Genomic DNA, 22082 nt, shown 5'->3' with positions numbered 1-22082 from the left:
GTTCCATTGTGGTATATGGAGAGTATGTTAAATAACAAATTTGAATTTTGTTATAAAATTGAACGGAATATTTGTAAAAATGTTTAACTAAACTATAGTTAAAATTGTTAATACTAATAAAAAACCGGAATTTTTTCTGAGTACTATTTACTACAAAAATGAAGCATTTATGATTTTCCTATAAAAAAAATCCCTAGCAACTGTGTTTTATCCAAAGAAAAAATTTTTTTTCTTGAAAACTTACCAATTTTTCCATTTTTTTAAAAAGATGCAATAGCTTTTTAGAGAACCACACTATATCAGTGAAGGGTTTCTAATTTAATCACCAACACTGTAGGCAAATGTACATCCGTTGATTTATAGAGACCTGTAAATACAATAAAAAAAACTTTATTAATATTTGAACAACCAGAAAGCAGCTATTCATTTAATAAATATTTATCGTTGAACAACAATACACTATATGTGATATATATAAAAAAAACCCTAACAGTTGGAGCAAAGAAAATTTAATTAACAGTTAAAAGAAAACAAAAAAAAAACTATAATAACGAATAAATATTTAAATTATACACAGACACACTGTTGTGTTGTTTTTGTCCCGCTCATTCAACTTTTAATTAATAAAGTGTACTGAAATAATGACAATGTCAACAAGACAAGTAATTAACTGAAGATTTAACAAGAAATTAATGAAACAATATTGTAGTCTTAAACAATGAACGAATCTGCAAAAAAAAATAAATAAATAAATGAACACAACACCCCTACACAATCTGTTTTCTAAAGATAAACATAAATTGTTTATAAATTTGTAATAAATCCTATGCCAAGTTCTTAAAGATAAACAATGTTGATGAACTGGAAAAGTTAATGATTTGTTTATATTTCAAAAAAAAAAAAAAAAAAACAGAGGGAGTTGTAAAAAAAATTGATATATGTTTTTTATAAAAATCCAGGGATAAGTGTAGAAGCTAAATGAAGTGTTTTAAAAAGGCATTGGCAAGCATATGATGGTGCATGAGAAAATCAAAGGATGGGGAAGAACAATAACACACTCCACTCCGACCAAAAAAAACTATCAAATAAAAGATTCGAAGCATCTTTAAATCCTTTAATTTATTTAATTTATTTAAATTTTTTATTTTTCTTTAATTAAATTTAATTTAATTTGATTTTAAATTAATTTAATTTTAAATTGATTTAGTTTAATATAAATTAATTTAATATAATTAAATTAAATTTATTTTTAAATTAATTTAATTTATTTTTAAATTAATTTAATTTATTTTTAAATTAATTTAATTTATTTTTAAATTAATTTAATTTTAAATTAATTTAAATTAAATTTACTTTTAAATTAATTTAATTTTAATTTAAATTAAACTCTACATATCTTATTTGTTTTTCTAGAGAAAGGAAAAACAAACAAGTCTTCTAACCTTTACATTGCCTATATGATTCCCTCTTTCCAATTTATCACCACTCTCTCTCTCTCGTTCTCAACTCCCCCTTATTTCTCTTCTCTTTGGGTATGTATAAATCGTCTGGTAACAAACGTCCCAAAAATAAATCATCCATAACTGGTCTTGTGATGGTTGTGATGATTGATGAATTACAATCAGCAGCACCAGGCAACGATAATAGCCATACCTGAGAAAACCTGCAGTTTACCAAAAAGGGGTCCCAGTGGGAGCGGGTAGGAGCCGAGACAATAACATACATCGGTAACCAAGCAAATCTGACAACAACAAAAACACAACCAAACACCATTACACTACAGAGAATAAATTTCATCAGCACAAAAAATTAATCAAAATTCATAAAAGCATTTATGGTCGTCGTTCATTCTGTTTTAGGCCTCGTTTACAAACTTTTAAAATGTCGTTTTGTACACAAGGGGCAATGGGTTGGAAGCGACATAAATAAATATCTATAAATGGCCATAATAAAGTATTTAAGATAAGGTTTATGTTTGTAAGCGAAAGGTAAAATATAGAACCTGTTTCTCTTCTTCTCTTTAAAGGATGACATACTCTTTGGCTAAGGAGTTAATGAGTGACCAAGGAATTGGCAAGAGAACTTAGTTCAAGTGTATATAAAAAAACAAACAAACAAACAAAAATGACTAGAAGAGTTTTGTAAATAAAATATAAGCTGCCTTGTTGGATATGGGAGGAGAAAGTCTAGGTGAAAATACGTAGGGATTTTTTTATTCGGACTTAATACAATATGATCGATAGAGTATAGAAAAAAAGAACTATTATTACTAAATATGTGTTTGCAAGTAGTGAGGAAAAATTTAATAAAAATTAACTAAATTTCATTTAGCTAGTTTTTCTCAATATTTTTTTACACAATTTATTTAAATCAAGTTTTATTCGAAAGTGAACAAAATTTCTTTTAGCTAATTTTTATACCCTTCACCACTACTGTGGTACAGGGTATAATAAGTTTGTGCATTTGTATGTAACGCCAAGAAGGAGTAATCATAGACCAACCTTTTAGTATACGGATCGGCTTAGAATTAAATTCTGAGTCGATTTAGCGATGTCCGTCTGTCTGTCTGTCCGTCTGTCTGTCCGTCTGTCTGTCTGTCTGTCTGTCTGTCTGTCTGTTGATGTATTTTTGTGTGCAAAGTACAGCTCGCAGTTTTAGTCCGATTGTCCTAAAATTTGGTATAGGGTCCTGTTTCGGCTCAAAGACGATCCCTATTGATTTTGGAAAAAATCGGTTCAGATTTAGATATAGCTGCCATATATATTTTTCACCGATCTGGTCATAATTGGCGTGTATATCAACCGATCTTCCTCAAATTCCGTACATCCAAATATTTTATGAGTCTCGAAAAACTTGCAAAATATCAGCAAAATCGGTTCAGATTTGGATATACCTCCCATATATAGCTTTCTCCCGATTTACACTCATTTGCCCACAGAGGCCAATTTTTTGCTCCGATTTAGTTGAAATTTTGCATAGAGAGTAGAATTAGCATTGTAGCTATGCGTGCCAAATTTGGTTGAAATCGGTTCAGATTTGGATATATCTCCCATATATAGCTTTCGCCCGATTTACACTCATATGACCACAGAGGCCAATCTCCCATATATAGCTTTCGCCCGATTTACACTCATATGACCACAGAGGCCAATTTTTAACTCCGAATTAGGTGAAAATTTGCACAGCGAGTAGAATTAGCATTGTAGCCATGCGTGCCAAATTTGGTTGAAATCGGTTCAGATTTAGATATACCTCCCATATATAGCTTTCGCCCGATTTACACTCATATGACCACAGAGGCCAATTTTTAACACGGATTTAGTTGAAATTTTGCACAGGGAGTAGAATTAGCATTGTAACTATGCGTGCCAAATTTGGTTGAAATCGGTTCAGATTTGGATATATCTCCCATATATAGTTTTCCCCCGATTTACACTCATATGACCACAGAGGCCAATGTTTAACTCCGATTTAGTTGAAATTTTGCACAGAGAGTAGGATTAGCATTGTTGCTATGCGTGCCAAATTTGGTTGAAATCGGTTCAGATTTAGATATAGCTCCCATATATATGTTTTTCTGATTTCGACAAAAATGGTCAAAATACCAACATTTTCCTTGTAAAATCGCCACTGCTTAGTCCAAAAGTTGTAAAAATGACTCTAATATTCCTAAACTTCTAATACATATATGTCGAGCGATAAATCATAAATAAAGTTTTGCGAAGTTTCCTTAAAATTGCTTCAGATTTAAATGTTTCACATATTTTTTTACTAATATTGTGTTCCACCCTAGTGCATTAGCCGACTTAAATTTTGAGTCTATAGATTTGTAGAAGTCACAAACAAACCTTTATATATAGCCCCCAACCCATTTGACGGATGTGATATGGTATCGAAAATTTAGATCTACAAAGTGGTGCAGGGTATAATATAGTCGGCCCCGCCCGACTTTAGACTTTCCTTACTTGTTCTTACTAATTTAGCTAAATTTGTAAAAAAAACTACAAAATGTAGCTATTTTCTGCTATATATATTGATCTAGCTGTTTTTCTCAGTCGTTGGCAATACTGCTCTCCCCTAGTGTATTGTGAGTAAAGCTTAATATTGACCAGGTCTCCTTGGCATCTTCCACTAATATATGTGAATATCACTCAATGAAAAGAGAGTAACACACTCTCCGAAGAAAGAGACAAAGTCTCTGTTATCTACGAGTAACAGTATTAGGTCTCTTTTCATGTAGGCAAGTTTCTCACATTATGGACTCTACATTGATCAAATTAAATGAGAAAGAGAGACAGTCTTCTTTGAGGGAAGCAATGATTTTTGTGTATAATTTTTTATAATAATATTTAAATAAAATGTAAAAAAAAGTATCAAATATTACACACAAAAAATTTTTTTTCTGATTCAATCACGAAATTAATTGATCCAATTAATTTTTTAATTGAAATGTCTTCAATCATAGAAATGATAGTATCAATTAAAAAATTAATTGAATTAGGACTGTCTTGATATAGGCAAGGTTTTCACATTGTGAATTATCAATAAAGAAAATTAAATGAGAAAGAGAGGCAGTCGAATTTTTTAAATAAATAATAAGTCATAATAAAAGAAAGAAAAGTAATATAGTCAAAAATGTGTATGGTCGATCCTTAGTGAGTCCACATTATTTATCTATGTTATCTTAGTGGGTCCTGGTTATCTAATGGAGATAACACAACACAAGCCTCCAAATTATAATGGGCTTTGAAATAGATGTCACAAAATCTTCAAAAAAAAAAAAACACATTTGTTTCGTTCCCCCCTCTACCATCCCAATATTGCATACCCCTTCCATTGCATGACAAAATACTTTGGGACATTATTTAAACCCCAGGAAATCCTTTTGTTTTGTTATTTATTGTATTTTTTCTCTCCAAGGATGAATATCTTGATGAAGATGAGATACAAAGGGAGACAACAGGAATGCATTTCTAATTTATGGTCGTTGGTTGCTGTCGTTGTTGTTCATCTTTTTAAGAGGAACGTATATATGGAGACGATCATAAATTATCTTCAAATTAATTTGAAAACCATCTGCGGGTGCTTAATTAGTCATTTTTATGTTTGTTCACAAATATTTATTTCATTTGAGGGTTTTGGATTTTTTTTGAGTTATTGCTATGAAGCTGTGTTTTTTTTCGTATTGGGAGCCAACCATGGGTGACCGAATTCATATTCCATGGAATTTAATAAAACTAAATGATTTTTATGCGGCTGTTTGTTTTGTTTTCAGATAGCTCCCCTGAAGAGCCGGAAAAATCCACCACAGCCAAAGTTAAGAAAGAGTTAAACAGGTTGTTTAGTTTTTTTGTAGGAGGAGGAGGTGGAAAAGAAAATTTTGTAAAAAATTTTATTTCTACAGAAAGTTTTGAAAAAAATTTTATTTCTACAGAAAATTTTGGCAAAATTTAATTGCTATAGAAAATTTTGTTAAAATTTTATTTCTATAGAAAATTTTGGAAAAATTTTATTTCTATGGAAAATATTGTCAAAATTTTATTTCTATCCAAAATTTTGTCAAAATGTTATTTCTATAGAGAATTTTATCAAAATTTTATTTCTATAGAAAATTTGATCAAAATTTTATTTCTATAGAAAGTTTTGTTAAAATTTTAATTCTACAGAAAATTTTGGCAAAATTTTGTTTCTACAGAAATTTTCTTAAAATTTATTCCTATAGAAAATTTTCTTAAAATTTATTTCTATAGAAAATTTTCTCCAAATTTTATTTCTATAGAAAATTTTCTCAAAAATTTTATTTCTATAGAAAATTTTGTCAAAATTTTATTTCTATAGAAAATTTTGTCAAAATGTTATTTCTATAGAAAATTTTGTTACAACTTTATTTCTACAGAAACTTTTGTCAAAATTTTATTTCTATAGAAAATTTAGTCAAAATTATATTTCTATAGAAAATTTTGTGAAAATTTTATTTCTATAGAAAATTTTGTTAAAACTTTATTTCTACAGAAACTTTTGTCAAAATTTTATTTCTATAGAAAATTTTTACAAAATTTTATTTCTATGGAAAATTTTGTCAAAATTTTATTTCTATAGAATATTTTATCAAAATTTTATTTCTATAGAAAATTTTATCAAAATTTTATTTCTATAGAAAGTTTTGTTAAGATTTTAATTCTACAGAAAATTTTGGCAAAATTTTCTTTCTACAGAAATTTTCTTAAAATATATTTCTATAGAAAATTTTTCTCCAAATTTTATTTCTATAGAAAATTTTCTCAAAAATTTTATTTCTATAGAAAATTTTGTCAAATTTTTATTTCTATGGAAAATTTTGTCAAAATTTTATTTCTATAGAAAATTTTCTCAAAATTTTATTTCTATAGAAAATTTTCTCAAAAATTTTATTTCTATAGAAAATTTTGTCAAAAATTTGTTTTTATAGAAAATTTAGTCAAAATTTTATTTCTATAGAAAGTTTTGTCAAAATTTTATTTCTATAGAAAATTTTGGCAAAATTTTTTTCTTTACTTTCCATGAATTTGACGACGTTTTTTTTTGTTGGGATGTTCAATTTCCCTATAAAAAAACAATACTTTTTGACGATGATTCTTTTTCCAGGGGTTTTGGGGTGTAATGTGCTATTACAAGGATTTTGCCTAGTTGACTTTTGTGTGTACCCAACATCAGCCTCATTTACTTTACCTAGGCCATGATTTATCACCAGGTTCCAGTGCTATTCTCTGCCTTGTGGTTGTAGTTATTTATTTTTTTTTTTCACTACAGAAGTATTGCTATCCTTGCAAGTCTTTTCGTTTTTGCATTTAGCATCTTTCCCTTTAAAAAACAAACCTTAATGATTCACAGTTAAAACCCCTGAATGCCTTTGGTAGTAGCTTAGCTATATAACCACACAAAATAATTGACTAATGAACTTGAGAGATATCAATCTTTCAAAAGTATTTAACCCCTTAGGACCACAAAACTTTAAAGGAACATCATTCCGATTAAGATGAGGGCAAGACGAACAACTTCAATGCCCAAAAAAAAAAAAAAAAAAAAAACAAATCCAAATATAAAACTCCAAACAGACTGCTATCATATGAAAATCTACCCATTGCCCTGGCACAAAAAAATTAAATTCGAATACAAGAATTCCCGAATAAAATTAAAAAAAAAATAAATAAAATTGAAAGAAACGACAACTAAAATTGTCAACCTAATTAAAAACGCAAAAAAAAAAAAAACGAACAGAACTCCAACACATAGAGGCCCATATAGAGAAATCATCTTCTTCATCTACACTTCGCATTGCAGCAACAGAACATCAGTAAAACATGAATAACCAAAATCCCTTGAAAATAAAATATATCACTAAATAAAAATCTTTAAAATACAACGAAAAGAACACCACCATTCTCACTGCCAAAAACTGCCAAGGATGGAATAGTCAGTCAACCCGACAGTAATATCTCGTAGCAGTACAGAGCAGCATGAAACACAAGCATTAATTTAAATTAAGCCCCAAAGAAACGAGACAAAAAACAGATACAGTAGACCAGGGAACTAGCAAGGCAATTTCTTTTTGTTGTTGAAGAGGGGAATGGGGAATATAAAATAATCAACTTAACAATCGACAATCAAATAAAGAATCTTGTAGCTTCTTTGTCTCATTGCTTTAGAGCATTGTAGCTTACCAATATGGACGAAGGATAGACGAATGCTAAGTGAAGACAATTTTCCAATATAAGGAATAAAATTCTAAAGAAATAAAATTCTAATTGTTAAGAAATAACATTTTGACAAAATTTTTCTTTTGAAATTAAATTTTCTATAGAAATATAAAGTTTGACAAAATTTTCTATAGAAATAAAATTTTTAAAAAATTTTGAAAAAAATTTTTTTTGAAATAAAATTTTGACAAAATTTAGACAATCTTGTCAAAATTTTGAATAAACAAATCAACAGAAATAAAATTTTAACAAAATTTTCTATAGAAATAAAATGTTGAAAAAATTTTCTATAGAAATAAAATTTTGACAAAATGTTCTATAGAAATAAAATTTTGACACAATTTTCTATAGAAATAAAATTTTTACAAAATTTTCTTAAAAATAAAATTTTCTATATAAATAAAATTTCGACAAAATGTTCTATAGAAATAAAATTTTGACAAAATTTTCTATAGAAATAAAATTTTGCTCAAATTTTCTATAGAAATAAAATTTTGACAATATTTACTATAGAAATAAAATTTTGACAATTTTTTTCTATAGAAATAAAATTTTGACAAAATTTTCTATAGAAATAAAATTTTGACAAAATGTTCTATAGAAATAAAATTTTGCCAAAATTTTCTATAGAAATAAAATTTTGCCAAAATTTTCTATAGAAATAAAATTTTGCCAAAATTTTCTATAGAAATAAAATTTTGCCAAAATTTTCTATAGAAATAAAATTTTGACAAAATTTTCTATAGAAATAAAATGTTGAAAACATTTTCTATAGAAATAAAATTTTGACAAAATTTACTATAGAAATAAAATTTTGACAAAATTTTCTATAGAAATCAAATGTTGAAAAAATTTCCTATAGAAATAAAATTTTGACAAAATTTACTATAGAAATAAAATTTTAACAAAATTTACTATAGAAATAAAATTTTGACAAAATTTTCTATAGAAATAAAATTTTGACAATATTTACTATAGAAATAAAATATTGACTAAATTTTCTTGAAAATACAATTTTGCCAAAATTTTCTAAAGAAATAAAATTTTGACAAAATGTTCTATGGAAATAAAATTTTGACACAATTTTCTATAGAAATAAAATTTTTACAAAATTTTCTTAAAAATAAAATTTTGGTGAAATTTTCTATATAAATAAAATTTTGACAAAATGTTCTATAGAAATAAAATTTTGACAATATTTACTATAGAAATAAAATTTTGACAATTTTTTTCTATAGAAATAAAATTTTGACAATTTTTTTCTATAGAAATAAAATTTCGACAATATTTACTATAGAAATAAAATATTGACTAAATTTTCTTAGAAATAAAATTTTGCCAAAATTGTCTATAGAAATAAAATTTTGACAAAATTTTCTATAGAAATAAAATTTTGACAAAATGTTCTATAGAAATAAAATTTTGCCAAAATTTTCTATAGAAATAAAATTTTGCCAAAATTTTCTATAGAAATAAAATTTTGCCAAAATTTTCTATAGAAATAAAATTTTGACAAAATTTTCGATAGAACTAAAATGTTGAAAAAATTTTCTATAGAAATAACATTTTGACAAAATTTACTATAGAAATAAAATTTTGACAAAATTTTCTATAGAAATAAAATTTTGACAATATTTACTATAGAAATAAAATATTGACTAAATTTTCTTAGAAATAAAATTTTGCCAAAATTTTCTAAAGAAATAAAATTTTAACAAAATTTTCTATAGAAATAAAATTTTGACAAAATTTTCTATAGAAATAAAATTTTGACAAAATTTACTATAGAAATAAAAATTTAACAAAATTTTCTATAGAAATAAAATTTTGACAAAATGTTCTATAGACATAAAATTATTACAAAATTTTCTGTAGAAATAAAATGTTGACAAAATTTTCTATAGAAATAAAATTTTGACAATATTTACTATAGAAATAAAATTTTGCCAAAATGTTCTATAGAAATAAAATTTTGACAAAATTTTCTATAGAAATAAAATTTCGACAAAATTTTCTATAGAAATAAAATTTTGCCAAAACTTTCTATAGAAATAAAATTTTGACAAAATTTTCTATAGAAATAAAATGTTGAAAAATTTTCTATAGAAATAAAATTTTGACAAAATTTACTATAGAAATAAAATTTTGACAATATTTACTATAGAAATAAAATATTGACTAAATTTTCTTAGAAATAAAATTTTGTCAAAATTTTGTAAAGAAATAAAATTTTAACAAAATTTTCTATAGAAATAAAATGTTGAAAAAATGTTCTATAGAAATAAAATTTTGACAAAATTTACTATAGAAATAAAATTTTAACAAAATTTTCTATAAAAATAAAATTTTGACAATTTTGACAAAATGTTCTATAGACATAAAATTTGTACAAAATTTTCTGTAGAAAGAAAATGTTGACAAAGTTTTCTATAGAAATAAAATTTTGACAATATTTACTATAGAAATAAAATTTTGCCAAAATGTTCTATAGAAATAAAATTTTGACAATTTTTTTTTTCTATAGAAATAAAATATTACAAAATTGTCTATAGAAATAAAATATTACAAAATTTTCTATAGAAATAAAATATTACAAAATTTTGTATAGAAATAAAATTTTGCTAAAATTTTCTATAGAAATAAAAGTTTGCCAAAGTTTTCTATAGAAGTAAAATTTTAACAAAATTTTCTATAGAAATAAAATTTTTAGAAAATATTAATATAGTATTTTTTATATTCTTTTATTTCGTGTTTCTTTTATTTCTCGGCATTTTTGATTTCACTGAAATAACCAGGAATCAATAACGATGATCATGTGCACATTTAACAAGCAATTCACCATTATGGGACTGGTCTCCACGAAGCCAAAGCCCAGCCTTCTTGTATTTAATTTCGAAATTTCTGTTCATTTTATTTCATGATTTTTAGGTGGTCTTTGTGCAAAAAAAAATCACAAGAAGAAAAAACCCTCTCCATACATATTCATTATTTTATCGGCCTTTGGGCTAATGGTGTTGGTATTTTTAGTTTTTTTTTTCTTAAGGCTTGGACAAATAGGGAATAATTTCGTACTTTGCTCAATATCTAGAATATGGTGAGGGAAGAGGGAGTATAAATAATAAATTTTCATGTTGTCAAAAACTCATAAATTAAACAGTTTTGTAGGAGATCATATACAATTTTTTTTTTCAGAAAACAAACAACTAAGATCAGAGGCTACAGGAAGATGAAGAAAGAGAATCAGAAATTGTATGCAACAAACAAGCCACTACATAAACAAACAATGAAATTGGCAAAAAAGAAATATTGAATACAATGTTGCCCTTAAAGAAAGACGTTATAAAGACGAAGCTAAGTACGTTTTTTAAGCTTTAGGCCTAAAAACAAACAAAATGTTTATACTTCATCAACATTCATTCCAAGGACCATAATGAGAATTGTTCGTTTTTTTTTTTTTTTTTTTTTTTTTTTTTTTTTTTTGAATTTTATATCCGGTCTTAGTTATTCAGTTCTACTTAGTTACAAATTTTCGGTATTTTTAATAAGGGAATATAATGAAAATCAAAAGGTTGACTTTTCGATTTTCGATAAATTCTTTAAAATATGGAAATGTCAACATTTCGACTTTCCAACGAAACAAATTTGGGAAAAGTCGATATTTCCAAAGTCGAGACCTTTGCTAATATTGGAGATTTTTGGGGATATTTTTTCGTATATGCATACAAATTCCAGACTTTTTTTATTTTTTAAAGTTATTACCGATTTTCCTATTTCCTCTTTTCATAAAAACTTGTCAAATATTTTTTTGGAGATTTTTGTGAGGAATTTATTTGTAGTAAAATTTTGAGAAAATTTTCTATAGAATTAAAATTTTGAGAAAATTTTTTATAGAAAAAACAATTTTGAAAAAAATTTATATAGAAATAAAAATTTGTATAGAAATAAAATTTTGACAAAATTTTCTATAGAAAAAAATGTTGACAACATTTTCTATAGAAATAAAATTTTGATAAAATTTTCTCTAGAAATAAAATGTTGCAAACATTTTCTATAGAAATAAAATTTTGCAAAAATTTTCTATAGAAATAAAATTTTGAGAAAATTTTCTATAGAAATAAAATGTTGATAAAATTTTCTATATAAATGAAATGTTGAGAAAATGTTCTATAGAAATAAAATTTTGAAAAAATTCTGTATAGAAATATAATTTGGAGAAAGTTTTTAATAAAAATAAAATTTTGATTAAATTTTCTATGCAAATAACATTTTCAGAAAATTTTCTATAGAAATAAAATTTTCTATAGAAATAAAATTTTCTATAGAAAATTTTCTATAGAAAAAATAAATTTTGAAATAAAATTTTGAGAAAATTTTCTATAGAAATAAAATTTTGACAAAATTTTTAGAAAAATTTTTATGGAAATAAAATTTTGACATTTTCTATAGACATAAAATTTTGATTAAATTTTTTATAGAAATAAAATTTTGACAAAATTTGCAACGTAAATAAAATTTTTAGAAAATTTTCTATAGAAATAAAATTTTTAGAAAATTTTTTATAGAAATAAAATTTTGACAACATTTTCTATAGACATACAATTTTGAGTAAATTTTCTATGGAAATAAAATTTGCAGAAAATTTTCGATAGATATACAATTTTGACAGAAGTTTCTATAGAAATAAAATTGTGACAAAATTTTTAGAAAATTATTTATAGAAATAAAATTTTGACATTTTCTATAGACATAACATTTTGATTAAATTTTCTATAGAAATAAAATTTTGACAAAATTTGCTACAGAAATAAAATTTTTAGAAAATTTTCTATAGAAATAAAATTTTTAGAAAATTTTTTATGGAAATAAAATTTTGACAACATTTTCTATAGACATAAAATTTTGATTAAATTTTCTATGGAAATAAAATTTTGACAACATTTTCTATGGACATAAAATTTTGATTAAATTTTCTTGGAAATAAAATTTTCAGAAAATTTTCTATATAAATCAAATTTTGACAAAAGTTTCTATAGAAATAAAATTTTGAGAAAATTTTCTATAGAAATAAAATTTTTACAAAATATTCTAAAGAAATAAATTTTTTAAAAAATGTTCTATAGAAACAAATTTGACAAAATTTACTATAGAAATAAAATGTTGACAAAATATTCTATAGAAATAAAATTTTGATAAAAATTTCTATAGAAATATAATTTTGGTAAAATTTTCTATAGAAATAAAATTTTGATAAAAATTTCTATAGAAATAAAATTTTCACAAAATTTTTTTTATAGAAATGATATTTTGACAAAATTTTCTATAGAAATAAATTTTTGAGAAAATTTTCTATAGAAATGAAATTTTGAGAAAATTTAGGAGACCTTAAGTGCCCACTTCTGGGATGTTTCACTGTTCTCAATTTGTATCAATTGTTTTTAGATAATGTCATTAAAGTTAGGTAAAAACAATTAAAATAAGAATTTTTTGTATTTATTTATTTTTGAGAATGTAGGAGTACAACTAAAACTAAGACGGCGAGAAATCGAATTAAACAAACAAACAACCTGGGTACAACCAAATAAGAAAATATTTTCATATATTAATTCATTACCAATCCATTTGGTGACACCAGAGCATGATGGAACTTACTTGGGGGGAAGGGGAAAATTCATTAAACTTCACCACTGTAGTTTCACGTTTAAGAAAAACAAACTGAAATTAATTATTTTTCGATATCTACTCAAACATACACACACAAACATTGAGAAAATATTCTCCACGACAAGGAATAAATCGGGCAACAACAAAAGACATTCGACATGGTTAAGTACAACATTGAATGTTAAGATAGCATTTTTCTGTTGTTGGGTGTTGTTGTTGTTGTTAGTCGATGGGGCTTGCCATATGCCACACAGTTGTTGCTGCCACTTCTGTATAGAGCTCCCTGTCTGATGTTTCGAATTGATTTCTCATTGAGTTAAAATGTCGGCGAGAATGCTACCAATGACGACGATGATGAATAAGTATCTTCACGTAGATATACATTCTCTGTTCATTGTAACGTTATAATTGGTATGTAAGAGAGTATGGGTAAATCAATGGTAAAATGACTAAATGATGAATGTAAGGGGGGACGAAATATAACATAATTTGGGAGAGGGAGAATAATGGACAAATTCTTCGTTCAAATGAATTCTAGGACAATCTCATAAAGCTATGGATAGGAATCTCAATCACTTTATGATCCATTCACAAGAGAAGCCAATTTCTTTCAGTTGAGTATATGAAATTGTTTTCAACTATGGGGACTTAAGAGAGTCTCATTTTGGACTAGAAAAAAGAGACCACAATCTTATCTCATTTCATTTAATTTATGTTTACATTTATTATGTATTTAAAGTTAAAATGATTAATATTTTAATTAAGAACGTTCATTCTGGGTTTCACAGAATTAATTATAAATTAAAAATATTCTTGATAAACAAAAAAAAATTGATTTCTTTGGCACTTTTAATTATATATTTAATTGGAAATATTTGTTCTTTTATTTAAAATTTACATTTATTATTTAATTAAAATTAAAACCATTATTATTTTAATTCAAATATTAATTATATTTTTAGTTCCAAGCCTCGACCATATATTCAGAGAGTACATATACAGGATGTGATTTAAATTGAAATAAAAGTTGAAGTTAATGCTCAAAATGAAAGGTATAGTCAAGTACTGAATGGTATTGGAATATCAGCCATAACATACAAGAAATCCACTATTTATTACTAATATTTATTAAATTCTAAATCAAGTGAATGTTAATGAATGAATGTCTCCCGCTAGTGGGAGGATAAGTTTCTATATTTGCCAGTAAGAATAGTGGGATGGCGTTGACTAATATCAGCTTTAGTAATAGACGTTAAAGTAAAACCATCGATAAAAGATGTGGAGACGAGAAAAAAATTGGTGTAAGTATTGTGTAAAATTACCATCACCAATAGTAGGGGGTGATGAATTGGAAAATTATAAAGAGGTTGACTATTAACACGCTTTTAAAAATTATTTTGCTTTAAAGGCAAAAAAATCTAAGAGCTAAACAAGTCAAACAAAAATTAAGCGGTTTTGTGATTTTTTCTATTATTAGCGCACGCCATGCCGACGAGAAGGCGAATTTTGTAAAGCGCAAATGCATATAGAAGGCGTTTTGCTCAATTGTCTTGAATTAAATTCTTCGTTTTCAACTTTGTCGTAAACTATACATTTTTTTCTATATGGCTTTCATTTCATTTCGTACACTAATTAAACTGAAAATGTAGAATTGAATAAGTTAAAGAAAAAAGTTTTACATGACAAATTGTGTGGCACTTTACAAAAAATAAGTCATCAAAAGATAGCGCCAACTTTTAATTGTAAGAATAAAAGAGATTTGAAGGAATGTACTATTAGCTTAATTTCGTTTAATTCAGTTATAGACACTTAGCTCGAAATGTTATGTATTTCCGGCCTAAGATCTTTTATATTTAATTTATTTTCAAAAAAAGTTCATTAAATGTAAATAAATTATTTTTTTTAAATAAATACAGATTGGCTTAGGAAATTTATTATTATTTCCAGGGCTTAAAAATGTATGTAATTTGGAATTTATTGATTTTTTTGTTTTTAATTTTTTCAATTTACTCTTCTTACTTTTTGATAACAACAAATCATGTTTACTTTCTCCCATTGCAAGGGCATACCAATTTCAATATGTTCATACATTTTTAGCTTTAAACATCAAATAGACAACCATAAAACTGAACACACAAATCATAGACCAAGATATAAAAACAAAAAACCTCACAAAATAAACGGTGTAAAGCCATTTGTATTTATGGCTCATTTGTTTTCAATTTATATCGAAATTTATTCAGTGTTGTCTGATGACGACGATAATTAGCCAAAAACATATTAACCCAACAGCCCCATAGACGATATTGCCACAAAACAAACCTAGCTTGTCTTAGACACAGCCCCGATAATAATGAAGGCACGGTGTGCGCTTGCTCATTAATTGCCACTAAAAGTCATTTCGATCATCATGGTTATGAGAGTCACACGTGAATTTTATCAACCAGTTAACCATCATGGAATTTTAACTTAACGACCATAATAGTCATCTTTATGGCGATAGTGATGATGACGATAATGATGATGATGTTGATAATTATAATGATTTGTATTGATTTTTATTTATTTAAATAACTTTAGTGAATAATTTGTTATGATTGATTTTCTGTGTTAATAGAAAATTTTGTCTCTATGTCTACACATAGCCCCTTGTCCATCTTACGATGTGGGGTTTCGTTTGTTTAGAAATATAAATAATGATCGTGAGACTTGTTTAATAACTCTCTTTCAGTGCGTCGCAGTGTGAAACAAGTCAATATTTTTTATGAAATGTGTTTTTATTTCTCATAAAAAAAATCCGGGTAACATTTACCGAAATATTTCAAAATAAAATTTTGACAAAAAATTTCTATGGAAATAAAATTTGGAAATAACATTTTGCAAAAATTGTCTAAAGATAATAAATTTTGACAACATTTTCTATAGAAATAAAATTTTCAGAAAATTTCCAATAGAAATAAAATTTTGAAACAAAATTTCTATTGATATAAAATTTTGACAAAATTTTCTATAGATATAAAATTTTGACAAATTTTTCTATAGAAATAAAATTTTGCAAAAATTTTCTATAAAAATTTTTGACAATATTTTATATAAAAACAAGTAAGGAAAGTCTAAAGTCGGGCGGGGCCGACTATATTATACCCTGCACCACTTTGTAGATCTAAATTTTCGATACCATATTACATCCGTCAAATGTGTTAGGGGCTATATATAAAGGTTTGTCCCAAATACATACATTTAAATATCACTCGATCTGGACAGAATTTGATAGACTTCTACAAAATCTATAGACTCAAAATTTAAGTCGGCTAATGCACTAGGGTGGAACACAATGTTAGTAAAAAAACCAGTACGGAAAGTCTAAAGTCGGGCGGGGCCGACTATATTATATCCTGCACCACTTTGTAGATCTAAATTTTCGATACCATATCACATCCGTCAAATGTGTTGGGGGCTATATATAAAGGTTTGTCCCAAATACATACATTTAAATATCACTCGATCTGGAAGAATTTGATAGACTTCTACAAAATCTATAGACTCAAAATTTAAGTCGTCTAATGCACTAGGGTGGAACACAATGTAAGTAAAAAACAAGGAAAATGTTGATATTTTGACCATTTTTGTCGAAATCAGAAAAACATATATATGGGAGCTATATCTAAATCTGAACCGATTTTGCTGATATTTTGCAAGTTTTTCGAGACTCATAAAATATTCGGATGTACGGAATTTGAGGAAGATCGGTTGATATACACGCCAATTATGACCAGATCGGTGAAAAATATATATGGCAGCTATATCTAAATCTGAACCGATTTTTTCCAAAATCAATAGGGATCGTCTTTGAGCCGAAACAGGACCCTATACCAAATTTTAGGACAATCGGACTAAAACTGCGAGCTGTACTTTGCACACAAAAATACATCAACAGACAGACAGACGAACATCGCTAAATCGACTCAGAATTTAATTCTAAGCCGATCCGTATACTAAAAGGTTGGTCTATGATTACTCCTTCTTGACGTTACATACAAATGAACAAACTTATTATACCCTCTACCACAGTAGTGGTGAAGGGTATAAATATGGGAAACATTTAAATCTGAAGCAATTTTAAGGAAACTTCGCAAAAGTTTATTTATGATTTATCGCTCGATATATATGTATTAGAAGTTTAGACAAATTAGAGTCATTTTTACAACTTTTTGACTAAGCAGTGGCGATTTTACAAGGAAAATGTTGGTATTTTGACCATTTTTGTCGAAATCAGAAAAACATATATATGAGAGCTATATCTAAATCTGAACCGATTTCAACCAAATTTGGCACGCATAGCTACAATGCTAATTCTACTCCCTGTGCAAAATTTCAACTATGTCGGAGCAAAAAATTGGCCTCTGTGGTCATATGAGTGTAAATCGGGCGAACGATATATATGGGAGCTATATCTAAATCTGAACCGATTTCAACCAAATTCGGAACGCATAGCTACAATGCTAATTCTACCCCCTGTGCAAAATTTCAACTAAATCGGAGCAAAAAATTGGCCTCTGTGGTCATATGAGTGTAAATCGGGCGAAAGCTATATATGAGAGCTATATCTAAATCTGAACCGATTTCAATAAAATTTGGCACACTTGACGACAGTACTTATTGTTCTTCTTGTGCAAAATTTTAAGCAAATTAGGGTAAAACTCTGGCTTCTGGGGCCATATAAGTCCATATCGGGCGAAAGATATATATGGGAGCTATATCTAAATCTGATCCGATTTCTTCCAAAATCAATAGGGTTCTATTCTTAGCCAAAACACATACTTGTGCCAAATTTGAAGTCGATTGGACTAAAACTGCGACCTAGACTTTGATAACAAAAATATGTTCACGGACAGACGGACATGACTATATCGACTCAGGAGCCCACCCTGAGCATTTTTGCCAAAGACACCATGTGTCTATCTCGTCTCCTTCTGGTTTGTTGCAAACATATGCACTAACTTATAATACCCTGTTCCACAGTGTGGCGCAGGGTATAGCAAACATTTGAGAAAATTTTCTATAGAAACAAAAATTTGAAAAAAAATTTTCTATTGATATAAAATTTTGAGAAAATTTTTTATAGATATAAAATTTTGACAAAAATTTCTATAGAAATAAAATTTTGAAAATACTTTATATAAAAATAAAGTTTTGAGAAAAATTTCTATAGATATAAAACTTTGGAAAAAATGTCTATAGAAATAAAGTTTTGGCAAATTTTCTATAGAAATAAAATTTTGACAATATTTTATATAAAAATAAAGTTTTGAGAAAATTTTCTATAGAAATAAAATTTAAAAAAAATTTTCTATTAATATAAAATTTTGAGAAAATTTCCTATAGATATAAAACTGTGAAAAAATTTTCTATAGAAATAACATTTTGCAACAATTTTCTATAAAAATAGAATTTTGACAATATTTTATATAAAAATAAAAATTTGAGAAAATTTTCTATAGAAATAAAATTTTGAAAAACTTTTCTATTGATATAAAATTTTACCAAAATTTTCTATAGATATAAAATTTTGAGAAAAGTTTCTATAGAAATAAAAGTTTGACAAAATTTTCTAAAGAAATAAAATATTCAGAAAATTTCCAATAGAAATAAAATTTTGAAAAAATTTTCTATTGATATACAATTTTGAGAAAATTTTCTATTGATATAAAATTTTGAAAAAAAATTCTATTGATATAAAATTTTGACAAAATTTTCTATAGATATAAAATTTTGACAAACTTTTCTATAGAAATAAAATTTTGACAATATTTTATATAAAAATAAAATTTTAAAAAAATTTTCTATATAAATAAAATTTTGAAAAAATTTTCTATTGATATAAAATTTTGAGAAAATTTTTTGTAGATATAAAATTTTTACAAAATTTTCTATAGATATAAAATTTTGACAAAATTTTCTATAGATATAAAATTTTGACAAACGTTTCTATAGAAATAAAATTTTGACAATATTTTATAAAAAAATAAAATTTTACAAAAGTTTTCTATAGAAATAAAATTTTGACAAACTTTTCTATAGAAATAAAATTTTGAGAAATTTTTTGATTAAAATAACATTTTGAAAAAAATTTCTATAAATTCATTATTTTTAAACATTTTAATTTTTGTGTTAGGGCTAAATTCTCTATTACAGCCTCTCTAGTAACTTTTAGATTTTGATGTCATCGCCTCGTTTTTTGGTTTCGTTTACCTTTATCGGTTTTCTTTTTTACCTATTTTTCTTACATCTCCTTTTGTTTTGCTTTAATGTTTGACGTTTAATAAAATTGGCGAACACATGCTGGGATTTCGATAAAGAAAAAAAACAACAAGGAATAGCACACCAATAACAGAAACCATGAAAAAACATGTTCACCACTTCTCAGCATACCATCCAGGCAGACAGGCATACAACTAAAAATGTAGCGAGTATCTTAAATCTCACATCACTGGGACACCATGCAGAGACGGACCAGGGCTATGAGACGACTACATGGGCACCAGCATTCGCATATGCAAACAAGGAAAAATAACATCAGAAATTAAGAATTCTGGCCATTGAGGCGGGAAGGTTCCCCGTGCTCTTGCTCCCATGTCATTGGTAATTCTTGTTGCACTTCATTTAGGCGTTTATTTATTTGTTGGTATCTTGCGTAGCTTTTAAAAAATTCTCCCGCTGGTTTTTGAACGGTTAAAACAGTTCTTTTGCCCAATGGATAGTTCAGTCCTTTATGATTTCGATTTTGAATTTGGGTCTTATTTGATTCCTCTTTAGGGCAGAGTATCACTTGAAATTCTTTTTGTCTGCAGCAGGTGATCTCAATGTGCTTGTGTGTGTCTGTGCGTGTTTTATGTTCTTTTCCTTTTACCTGGCTCATTGTTCAAACGACCTTTTCGTTGGATGGTTTGAGGTTTTAATGTTGCTTTAGCTGTTATTGTTGTTTTAATTTTACGTATCTTAACTTTTCGATCAGTTTTGTGTTATGTTTTTTAACTTTTTAACTTGAAAATCAAACCATAAATTATGTTTTAAAGGGGTTCCTCGTTTGTTTTTCAACTCCAAACAGATATTTGCTTAAAAAAATGCCGACACTACTTCGTCTCTCCCCTTGGAGGAGAATGTCTGCAGTTTGTCATTAAGGTGACAATACGCCTCTTGTTTCATTGAACAACAACAACTACTACAACAAAAACGAAACCTTTCTGTGCGTTTTGATTTGGTTGCCTTTTGTTCTCCTGAGAGCGAAAAGAGAAAAGTCAATTGAGAGAAATGCATTTCTCTTAGTGTGATCTCAGATCTAAACAAAGTGATGCAGCTAAATCACCATTAAAAAATTATCATAAAAAAATTATAAAAAATAAAATAAAATATAAAACAAATAAATAATTAAGGCAAAATTTAAAATTGTTTTTATGGAGATAAGTATAAAAATAGACAACTTTTATCGCTACATAAAGAAATTTCGATCAATATACGCATATATTTTTTTGTAGTAAATTCAATACCAGCCGAGAAATAAAACGCTACAATTTCCAAATATTTTTTTGTGTTTAAATTTTCAATATTTTATTAAAAAAATCGGTAAAATTCCGAAAATTTAAACCAAAGGATTTTTAGAAAAGGCTTCTTAAATAAGATGTGAAAATTAAGTTTATATCTAGATGAGCATTTTTGGATGTTCATCAATGATAAAGATTTTGGAATAGCTTCCAAAATTCTTTTCTGGTGAGAGAAAAAAGTTGGCCTATAGGCACGGTTGCCACAATTGGTAGAATTCTACCAAAAATGGGAGATTTTTTACTGTGTGGTAGATTAGTCGTTTTGGTAAATTTTGTAACACATTCCTCTTTAACTAAAAGGTACTTCAATTTTCTATAGAAATAAAATTTTGACAAAATTTTCTATAGAAAACAAGTAAGGAAAGTCTAAAGCCGGGCGGGACCGACTATATTATACCCTGCACCACTTTGTAGATCTACATTTTCGATACCATATCACATCCATCAAATGTGTTGGGGGCTATATATAAAGGTTTGTCCCAAATACATACATTTAAATATCACGCGATCTGGACAGAATTTGATAGACTTCTACAAAATCTATAGACTCAAAATTTAAGTCGGCTAATGCACTAGGGCGGAACACAATGTTAGTACAAAACCAGTAAGGAGAGTCTAAAGTCGGGCGGGGCCGACTATATTATACCCTGCACCACTTTGTAGATCTACATTTTCGATACCATATCACATCCATCAAATGTGTTGGGTGCTATATATAAAGGTTTGTCCCAAATACATACATTTAAATATCACTCGATCTGGAAGAATTTGATAGACTTCTACAAAATCTATAGACTCAAAATTTAAGTCGGCTAATGTAGGGTGGAACACAATGTTAGTAAAAAAAAAATATGGGAAACGTTTAAATCTGAAGCAATTTTAAGGAAACTTCGAAAAAGTTTATTTATGATTTATCGCTCGATATATATGTATTAGAAGTTTAGGAAAATTAGATTCATTTTTACAACTTTTCGACTAAGCAGTGGCGATTTTACAAGGAAAATGTTGGTATTTTGACCTTTTTTGTCGAAATCAGAAAAACATATATATGGGAGCTATATCTAAATCTGAACCGATTTGGCTG

General features: G+C 26.6%; 1 protein-coding gene across 1 annotated transcript in view; it reads right to left on the bottom strand.

Annotated features, from left to right (window-relative positions):
- Positions 1 to 22082, bottom strand: part of fz2 (frizzled 2) — a 103621-nt gene that overhangs the window by 69466 nt on the left and 12073 nt on the right. Inside the window, exon 2 of the mRNA XM_075304020.1 lies at positions 245 to 367. The gene's annotated coding sequence lies outside the window, so the exon portion shown is untranslated. The remainder of the gene's footprint in view (positions 1 to 244; positions 368 to 22082) is intronic.

This window comes from Haematobia irritans, chromosome 4 (assembly GCF_050003625.1).
Source record: "Haematobia irritans isolate KBUSLIRL chromosome 4, ASM5000362v1, whole genome shotgun sequence".
Lineage (NCBI taxonomy): Eukaryota > Metazoa > Arthropoda > Insecta > Diptera > Muscidae > Haematobia > Haematobia irritans.
This window is presented reverse-complemented; position numbering and strand designations above follow the sequence as displayed.